This window comes from Hippocampus comes, unplaced genomic scaffold (assembly GCF_001891065.2).
Source record: "Hippocampus comes isolate QL1 unplaced genomic scaffold, H_comes_QL1_v1.1 scaffold81, whole genome shotgun sequence".
In the NCBI taxonomy this organism is placed as follows: domain Eukaryota; kingdom Metazoa; phylum Chordata; class Actinopteri; order Syngnathiformes; family Syngnathidae; genus Hippocampus; species Hippocampus comes.
The window spans coordinates 788,529-797,695 of record NW_017806179.1 but is presented as its reverse complement, the minus strand read 5'-3'; the positions used below and the strand labels follow the sequence as shown (position 1 = coordinate 797,695).

General features: G+C 52.7%; 1 long non-coding RNA gene across 2 annotated transcripts in view; it reads left to right on the top strand.

The window, feature by feature from the left end:
- LOC109532698 (uncharacterized) overlaps positions 1–9,167 on the top strand; it is a 50,943-nt gene that overhangs the window by 31,237 nt on the left and 10,539 nt on the right. Inside the window, exon 1 of one of the 2 annotated variants that reach the window (XR_002171430.1) lies at positions 5,553–5,685. The exons of the other annotated variant lie outside the window; for it this stretch is intronic. This is a non-coding gene — a long non-coding RNA (uncharacterized LOC109532698). Of the gene's footprint in view, positions 1–5,552; positions 5,686–9,167 lie in introns of those variants that run through there. 2 annotated transcript variants of the gene reach the window in all.

Genomic DNA, 9,167 nt, shown 5'->3' with positions numbered 1-9,167 from the left:
GGGGGGGGGGGGGGGGGGGGAGATTCTATCGATTGGCGCTGTCATCAGAAGCGAGCTCCACGTAAATGTCATCTGTGCATATGCACGTGCGCACACGCACGCGTGCTCTGCGTGTGTGCAAAGGAGCAGTCAGATAAGCGGTAATTAGACAAGGGGCAGGGCAACAATTAACCCGCGAGCTCCCGCAGCAGCAACACAACTCGCCCTTCAAGGCGAGCGGCGCTCCCTCGGGCCGCAGTCATTCGGCGGCGTGATGATTACATGCGGTCGGCGGAGGCGCGAGGGGGGGGTGGTCTCGCCGGTCACGTCCTTGTGCCGCCGTGTGTTGTTGACGGCATGCGGCATTAAACGGTCTTAAAGTGTTTATTTGCTAGCAGAGTCTCAGGGCATGGTTGCTGCGCGCGTGCACGCGTGTGTCCGGGTGTTGGCGGATGCAAAATTTCGACCCCTGCGTCAGGTCAAAGACGGGCCAAAAGCAGGGCGCCCCCTCGACCCCTGCGTCAGGTCAAAGACGGGCCAAAAGCGGGGCGCCTCCCTTGTCTTGATCATCAGCATTCTCCAAAGTCCGCACACAAATACGCAGCTCGCAAGGGCGCGTTTGATTTATTGTTTCTGAAACTTTCACTTCTTCTTTTCTTTTTTTTTCTCCATCCCGGCCGCCTGTCCATCAAACGCTTGTCAGGATTTGACTGATTGCGGCGACATTCCAAAGATTTTAGCGCACTAAAAGGGTGTGCGCAAAGTATTGTTTCCATTTCGTCAATATTTGCAAATAGTTTGGAATTGATTTCATTCCATTTTTGGCACAAAATGATCACGAATAAAAACACGACGGTCCAAATTGTCCAAACGGTCAAAGAGACACTTTGAAGTGTCTGACCGATGCATTTTGTCTTTCTCTCCTTCCAAGAATGCGACTTTGAAATTGTTTTCCACTTTGTTGACAACGAGAGCCGACTGTCAAAGTTTCCGCGGGGCGGGTTTCAGGTGGTTTTTTTTTTTTTTTCTTCAAATGACTCTTCTTCTTCTTCTGATTCTTACTTTGCGTTTGTGCACAGAAGTCGGGCGCGTGTCAGAATGTTTGAAGGCTTCTCATCCTTCTTCCCCTCCCAGTAAAACAAACATTTGACGGCTTTTGTGGAGGCTGTCTGAAGCGTTTTTTTAGCCGCTCGACACGGCGGCGGCGATGGTGGCGGATCTTTCGGCGTAATCACCTTGACACCCGTCAAGCGGCGGCGTGAAACAATACTCAGCAAATACTCGCAAGCGCACATCAAGCGGCTTAGAGGCGACGCCGCCTTCGCCGTGACGCTGATTTGCACTTTCATGCAAATAAGTGCTTTGTAGTCTCCGTATGAAAAGGTCTTATTAAATCTTACTTTGCATTATTCGCCCGTTTGGATGAGGGGGGCTGCGAGAAGGGGGGTGTGGGGGGGGGGGTAAATCTATCAAAGGCTTCCCAATTCAATAACTTGTTTTTTTGTTGTTCTTCATATTTATTCCACATTTTAATTAACTTTGGAAGACGTTTGAGTCCGGGCGGCGAGCGAGGGCTTTCCGACTCCTTCAGATCTTCTCGGCTTCTCCGCCGGCTTCGTGGGGGTCGGCAGAGTGAGAAGGGGAACTTTTTTTTTTTTTTTTTTAAATAACAGAGTCGACAAAAGCATCTATCTATCAATTCAGGTGAATTTATTACTCAGTAGGGGTTGAACCAATTAATCGACGAGTCACTTCGTTGACTTTCCAACTCGGCATGGATGATTCAAGCTTGAAGGCGAGTGTCGGCGGTGTCCATTTGCCTTGTCGGAGACTTTTAAAAGACAACAAACGCAAGTGCGACAACTCGTCGCGAGCGCACGCCCCGGGGCCACGCTTTCCTGTCAGACGATACGGCGGGGTGCGCCGTAGAGGGAGGTGGGAGGCCGCGGCGGGCGGCGCTTGCCCCGTGCCCGAACGTCAGTGTTGGATGTTGGCGGCGGCGCTGTGAAAACATGGCTAAAAGCCTCGTGCTTTCAATTAGAAGCTCCGTTGTGGATTAGTCACACAAAAACATACCTAAGAGTGCTGCTTGAGATTAACAAAGGGCTTCCAAATCCCGCCTCGCCGCCTCGGGCTGCGCCGTCCTTCCTCGTTTGCTCCGATGTTGCGTCAAGGCTGACGTGAGCCATGGGCCGTCGGGTCAAACCGACAACCGGCGCCGCCCGCCTCATTTTTAACTTGGACGAATGGCGGCAGACGACTCTTGCACTCCCCCACCTTGGGTGCCTTGCTCAGGGGCGCCTCATCCAATGCAGGTTATTTCGGTGCTTTGGAGTGCCTCGTTGTCAGCTATGAGTGCACGTATGTTGTGGAGGGAAGGTTGACAATAACTGGCGACCCCCCTCCCCCCAAAAAAAAATTTTTCATTCACAAAATGAAATGAAAATGACAATGCTTTTAGGAAGAAAAAAAAACAAAGTGAGACTTTGGAGAAATGTTGAGTTGATGAGCTTTCGGGCTTGATTTTTCAAGGGACTGATATGAGTTGAAAAAAAAAAACCCCAACGTAAAACTAAGACTAAAACTACTAGCCGTCATGAATATCAACGGCAGTGGGGGCGGAGCCGCGGCGGCCCCGCCGGGCGTCCTTCCTTTCCTCGAATGCGATGCTTGGAAATGCGGCGCTAATTTATGCTAATGCTTTGTAAACACAGCCTGAGCTCAGCGCAAGGCGAGATTGACGCCGGTCGCGCAAAGCCCGGCGAGCGCATTTATTTATCCCAGACGCGCGCGAGACGTTGACGCCGGTTCTTTGCGGAAACGATTCACGACTGATTCGGCGAGCGGTGCGGTCTGTCACATCTGTGAGAAAACTAAATGATGCATCGGGCAAAACAGTTTGGCGGGATCGAGAGCATCGTTGCGCGCCGAGCCGACTTTTGCTTTCTTGACGTCGTCGTGGCGAGCGTTCTGCTTTTCGGCCCTCTCGGGGGGCGTCCCGTTCTTTCGACGCGTCCGACGAGTCGACCGCGCGTGCTCGCAAGAGCGCCGGGCAGGTGGCTGTTCACCTGCACTTGACACCCGTCAGGGAGTTATCGCCGCGCGTGTGTTTGTGTGTGCGCGTGCGGTTTATCAGTTAAGCCCCAAACAGGGAAAGTTCATCCTCTGTGTAGATGCTATCTGGCCGTGTTGACAGCCGCGAGTCTCGGCTAAGCTGCTGTGTCGAGCGCGTGACAAGAGCGCGCCGCCACCGCTTTGCACCCCCCCCCCTTTTTCTTTTCCTAAACACCCGCCCCCAATTAATCAGCGCGTTGACTGCGGAATGCCAAACGCGAACTTCCGAGCGGACCGACCGGTTGGGCCGGCGTTGATAGAACGGATGCCTGCCTCCATAACTGTTTTTACTTGGCAAGTTAAGCCTCCGTTTCACTCCAAGTGCCTGTTGGCGCACCCCCGAAACCATTTCGACAAACATGACATATTACACATTCATACGACATCTTACTCAGATGACAATCTAATGACCATAGCGGCCTGCCATTCTGCTTTTCATCTGAATCTCGGCGGGCGCGCCGCAGTTTGCTGCCACGCACCAATAATTGCTTGGACTGCACTCGACCAATCTCTCCTCAGCGCAAATATTTGAAGGCCGCTTTCAATATCCGAGTGCGTTTGACACGTCCAAATCAAGCTGTCAAGTCAAAGAAAGTTGGGACGCACTTTTCTAGGCACACACGCCACTCGCAGGCAGGGAACGCAGCCGTTTGGTTGCGCGGACTGACCACAATTTGAGAATCGGGCCGTGTTTTTGCTGCCTCACACTTTTTTGACTGCAATTGTAAGGGTAGGCGCACTAAACCCCCGAGAAAAAAAATCAAAACAAACATAGTTTGATGGCTTGTACTATTGGTGCACCCCCTCGAGTCCAACAACCCCCTCAAAAACGGCACGCACGCGCATGCACGCAAATGACAAAAAGTCCAAGACCACACATGTGAAAGACCTGTTCTAGACTCATGACTGGAAAATGACCCTCTCGTTCGACTTTTTAGACCGTGAACCCCCTTTCATATCCTGAAAGATTTGGTGCACCCTCCTCCACCTCACACACATACACAAAAGCAGTTTTTCAAATGTTAAGGCCGTTTGAAAATGCCAATCGGAGACATTTCAACAAAATGAATCTCCAACTTTCTCTGCCGGTCTTTCCCGAACAATTCAAGCCTCGCACCCCCTTGGACATCTGACCAGAAAGGGGACACCCTCTCTCCTTTGTTCATAGTCAGTGCAGGCATTTAGTCACCAAAACAAAAACAAAGTTCTCCCGTCCAAGTGCCATTCATACCCGCCGACTGCCACACTGCCACGCTGCTTTTAATCTCTCACCCCCTGGAGGTGCACCGCCGCCCCAAATTGCCGTTCGGCTTGTACGCATGAATGCCCGCGCACAAGCGCACCTCTTCTCTCAGTCAGCGTGCAGGCAGGGGGGTTGGGGGTGTAACCCTACCCGCTAATGCCGCAATTAGGCTAATGGAGGGCGCCGCCCAAGCGAGACCCCCCCCACCCCACCCTTGACGGCGGCGGGCGGACGACAGACGCCGGGAGGAGCGGTCGCAGCCTTCCGCTCCCATTCGGCACATCGGCTCCCAACGGTAAAATGCAATGGACGCCATCTGACGACGTCAACAAGCAACGCGTCATGTATTCAATTGGCCAAAGCGCCGGCGGCGCTGCCCAGAAGCCATGAGCCAGCAGAAGCCCGCCAAGATCATCTCTCAGCACGTGCGTTAGCACGCTGCGTACGATGAATCGTGGCGTGTGCGTTAGCGTGTGCGTGCGCGCATCAGTGTAATTAAAGTGTGGAAAGATGCACACTCGGTGTTTTTCCGGCCTAAGAGGCTTAGCTCAGTCCTTGGGTCCGCCGCCCGGATATTTCATTTCTTTCTGCTTAAATAACAACACGACGCACCACGTTTGCCCCCTCGGCCCCCGGCCATACCGGGACCCCCCACGGCCGCCCCTCCCTCATCTTCAAACCACCACATCCAATATCAATTAGCTCATCTTGACCACCTTTGTCATCGGGGCGCTTGTCTCTATTCGAAGCTGGCAGTCGGCTAGGGTGGATGCTGACGGGGGCGGGGGACGCTTCCAGGGGGAACTCCACGCCCCGGTGGGCTGCCAGGCGGAACAACGCAGAAAAGTCAAATCCTCGCTCATGTTGAAATAAATCGGTGTTCATTAGCGTGTGTGCGCGCGTGTGTTTGTGGCTTTGTGTTTTTTGTGTGCCCTTTAGAGTGTTTGCGCATTTATGTGTGAGCGAGTGTGTGCATCGCATCGCATCCTTGCGCCTTGTGGCGCTGCAGCGTTTGTTTGAAATGAAAATTCCCGAATGTTTGAGGGATTACAGCGGATTGGCAGCTTGCTATCTGCACCCTTGTGCGCGCACGCGCGCGTGTGGACGAATAACACAAGTTGAAACAAAACACCAGGAAAAAAAAAAAGGGCCTCTCTTCGCCGCTGCATCGTCATTGCCGGCATTGACCTTCTGTGTATTCTGACTTCTATTCCACTTACACACGCACACACAGTCACACAAACTCTACACGCACACTTCATTGTACTTTCATCCTCACCAATGGCGCAGAAAAACCGTCGTCAAGCTTCATTGACCGAGAGAGGACGTAATTGTGTGTCCAGCTTCAGGTGAATGTCGCTATTTTGACTACCGAGTGCGTGAGGGTGTGTGTGTGTGTGTGTGTGTGTGTGTGTGTGTGTGTGTGTGTTGTGGGGAAGGTGCGCATACTTTACTCAGCCCCCTCTCTTGTGCTGGCTGCTCATTCACCTTGTCCATTAGAGGAGGGGTCAGTGGAAGGTGATGTTATGCTTGAAACATCGCTGCGGGTCCAACCTGCACGAGAATATAAACAGCTTGTTTTCACACGCACGCGCACACACACACACCGCTTTGCACGCCCGCCCGCACACACACACACACACACACACACACACACACACACACACACACACACACACACACACACACACACACACACACGCCTGACCTGCCAATGTCTCCGCTAAAATGAAAGACCAGATTTCTCATGACATGACATAATGAGCATGGATGTGTGTGTGTGTGTGTGTGTGCGTGCGTGCATGCGTGTGTGTGTGTGTGTGTGTGTGTGTGTGTGTGTGTGTGTGTGTGTGTGTGTGCGTGTGTGTGAAGATCGCGTCAGGCTGTTTCGAATCGGCGTGGTGTTTATTGGCTAAACAGGCGCGGGTCAGGTTGAGTTGCTACTGTTGCTACCTTCGCAAGTTACTTTGCGGTCTCATGCTGGCGGCAGCGTTGACTGACTCGATGGCGTCATTGCTGAAGTCCGCAGTCACTTCCCCTGCGGCCGCCGTCAAAGCCAAGCCCGTAAATACAAGAAATGACCGAGCGGGGCTCACCCGAAGGAAAGTCGAGGGACCGTTGGCCAATCGGGCAATCCCGCTGGAAAGCAACGCCAAACGTACGCGGCGGGCCAACAAAACTAGCCCGGATGTGGCGCCGACATTTGAGCGCGTGACGTCCTTTATCCTCGGCGAAGAACGACGCTCACGCGAAAGCCGCCGAGTGAGTCCGTCGTTGAGCCAGTCCGCCTCCGGCTGCGTCTTCCAGCGCCCCCCGGTGGCCAAGATGCGTAAACCGGAAGGAGCGACGGCACGTCTCTTGAATTCGACCCAAAAGTGACGAAAAAAGGGGAATTCTTGAGTCCGCGACGGCGTTACGACTGCGCGATCAGGCCGACCGCTCCTTTTTCCTGACGAAAAAGCGCCTTGCAGATTGTTCAACGGGTCTGATGTGACACGTGAAGCAAAGCTGTCGTCACCTCCGCTCGGGAGATTGCAGGGGAAGCTTTTGAATGGGGAATCCATTTAATCTGCCGCCCGCCGCGTCCAATGCGGCCCCCGGCGGGCTCCCCGCGTCCAGCCGCTCGCCGCACCCACGGCGCGCTCATCTCCATTTTAAAAAGTCGCTCCAATTCCCTTGTCACGCCGGCCGCGCTCGCTCTTTGTCCGCGGCGGGATGAAAGGCGACGCTCCACAATCGCGCGGCGCAACCTCGGCCGCAAAGTTAGCGGCGCGCCGCTCGCTTGTCACATTTACATCACTAAAGCCCGCCGGGCGTCGGCTCTTCATTCCATTTTGCAGCATCTTGGCACAGCAAAACCCCAAAACGCCGACCTGCGTTTGCTCAAAAACTTTGGCGACGATTAATTCATGCCGTTTTGTTTATCCGGTCGGCAGCCTTCATTGACTTTTTCAATTTCAACCGCGGCCCATTTAAGCGGGAAACTTGCTGGCTGTCAACGACGCCTTTTCTTGTCAAACAAAATGAAACAAGTCGAAGAATTGACGTCGACAGCGACAGCTGTCTGGGGTTTTTGGGGTTTTTTTTAGACGACTTTACAGTTTTAATATATGGACAACTTCTTTTTTGTTTGTTTTGGTTGCTCGAAATGTTTCAGCAGAGGCCATTGGTCCTCTTTGCTGTTTTAAATTGGGCTGTCGCCTATTTTGGCGGCTAAGACGTTTGTACCCTTTTTTTTTTCTCTCTAAATGTTCTCTCGGAAAAACGCCGCTCGCTGATGTATTCATTTCAAGCGCAGCCCATTGAGGCGGCGAACGCGCCGGCTCTCCAAGTTCCATGTCGTACAATGTAACTTTGTCAAAAGCTCATTTTGTCACCTGAGTGACTCCAGCCTCGGGAAACACACTGGCGCCCGTGCGGCCTTTTGTCATGCTAATGCCGCTAATGCGCCGACTGTATGTGTCCCTGTGAGAGAAAGGCGCTGGATTACAAAGAGCAAGATAACTTGTGCGACGATTGAACGGCGCTCACCAAAAAAAAAAAAAAAAGTCCAAGTTAAAGCCTCGGAAGAGGACGTTAGGGCGCGGGTACATCAAATCGAAGCAAAATCCAAATCCGTCGTTCCTTCGGCTCGTCGCGGCGCCTTTTGTCCAGCCGGCGTCGGCGGCTAACGTCTTTCTTTCCGAGCGCGTCTGTCTGTCTGTTGTTGTTGTGGGGCGAGGACAACTCGGCGGGATTACCGGCAACTCATTACAATGCTGACATGGACTAATGTGGGTGTTATCTGCACTTTTTTTTTTCACCAGCGTGCGCGTGCGTGTTGGGCCCCGAGCGAGACGTGAGCATCAAAGTTCTCGTACGGCGAACCCGCGTTGATCCCGAAGGGTGGCGTCGGAATTCATTCATTGCAATGGCAAAGAGCAAAATTGGGGTTGATCCGCTGCCATCGGTAGCAAAGAAGACGGCGAGTGAAGTTGGGCGGATGTCATTTGATGACAAATGTTCCCAAAACGCAGACGGAAGGAGTTGGGTCGGTCAAGTGAGGCGGGGGCTCCGACGGCCGCGTCGTTTTCCTCGAATGAAATTCTTTATCTTTTACTCGGCACCCCCCACCCTCATTATTTCTCTCGTCGTTTTACTTTCTGACCAAAGTTTCCACTCCGCCCCCCCTAAAAAAAAGAAAAAAGCCATTGGCAGGCGGAAAATCACAAAATAAGTCCAAGAATTCAAGTGTGGAATGTCTCACATTTGGCGTTAAGTGACGCACTGTAGCTTTTTTGCAATGAATTCAAACATATTTGGCCCATGAAAAAAAAAAATGGGATGGTGACTTACTGGCAGTGGCGATTGTTTCCCCCAATTTCCGTGAGCCTCTTGACGACGTTTCGCATGATCTGTTTTCCACATTACGCTCACCTTATTCCGCGGTTTGGTTGGATGTGGAAATACACCGTGTAGACTTCCTTTTTGTTTTATTTTCGGTGATACTTTTTTTTTTTTTTTGCACGGTGCCGCAGAGTTCAGAAGACGACGAGTTGTCGTCAAAGTTGAGGCTCCTAAAGTGAGCGTCGACATTTACCGAGGCCTCGTCTGCGCGTCGGACTTAAGCTTCTCGCCGAGGATACTTTGAAGCTCCTGAAAAGCAAACCTGGACGTGATTGGACGTCATCGAAGGCGGGCCAGCGAAGCCTTAAAGACGGCGGCGGCGGCGGCGGCGGCGGCAGCCTTTCATGTTCGCAGTATCCTGCTGCCTTTCATGTGCTCGCTATCTGGAATTAATTGCTTTTCAAAGCGCTGGCGAACGTACCGCACGTTACAATGCCCCCCCCCC